This window comes from Tarenaya hassleriana, unplaced genomic scaffold (genome assembly GCF_000463585.1).
Source record: "Tarenaya hassleriana unplaced genomic scaffold, ASM46358v1 Cleome168, whole genome shotgun sequence".
Classification (NCBI taxonomy): Eukaryota; Viridiplantae; Streptophyta; class Magnoliopsida; order Brassicales; family Cleomaceae; genus Tarenaya; species Tarenaya hassleriana.
In genome coordinates, this window is record NW_010965103.1 from 146747 (window position 1) to 147341 (window position 595).

At 40.3% G+C, this 595-nt stretch overlaps 1 long non-coding RNA gene across 2 annotated transcripts in view; it reads right to left on the bottom strand.

Moving 5' to 3' along the window:
- Positions 1-595, bottom strand: part of LOC109116529 — an 8181-nt gene that overhangs the window by 7271 nt on the left and 315 nt on the right. The window lies entirely within an intron of this gene.

Sequence of the window (595 nt, forward strand, 5' to 3'; positions counted from 1 at the left end):
TGTGTTAAGAAAAACAACATCTTTTGTTGCCAGCGTTTGAAATTTTGACCCTTAAATTGTTCAGGTCTCTCAGCCGGGCCGATAGGCACAATAGGAATTGCCTGGTTTTCGGAGTTCGCAACAACCGAAGGCATTTCTGGTAGGACAACGTTCGCAACGTTTGGCACTTGATTATTCATATCTGTGCCAACAACATCATGATTAACGGGGTTCGTAACCTCCGCTGTATGAGGATTCTCATCGATATCCATAGCAGGAATCTCATTCCCTAGAGCAGTATTTGAATCCATGGGATTTCTTGGATTATCAATGATCTGTTGAATAAATCCAATCATTGTTAGCTTTCACAAAGCTTATAAACTAAACCGAGTTTCACTTAACTTATAAATTGGTTTTGCTCGCTTCCAGTGATAGCCGGAGGGTTCACCCCGATTCCCACGTCCTTACTATGAGGAGGGTATAAAGGGCTTCCTCTTCAAACCCGGCCCGCTAAGACAAAGCTTGCTTCCCCAATTTACAGGAAAAGTTACTTCCGATTTTGTTTAACCTTTTTCTTTTCTTCCAAAAAAGATAAATAATAATATTCCTTTTTTTT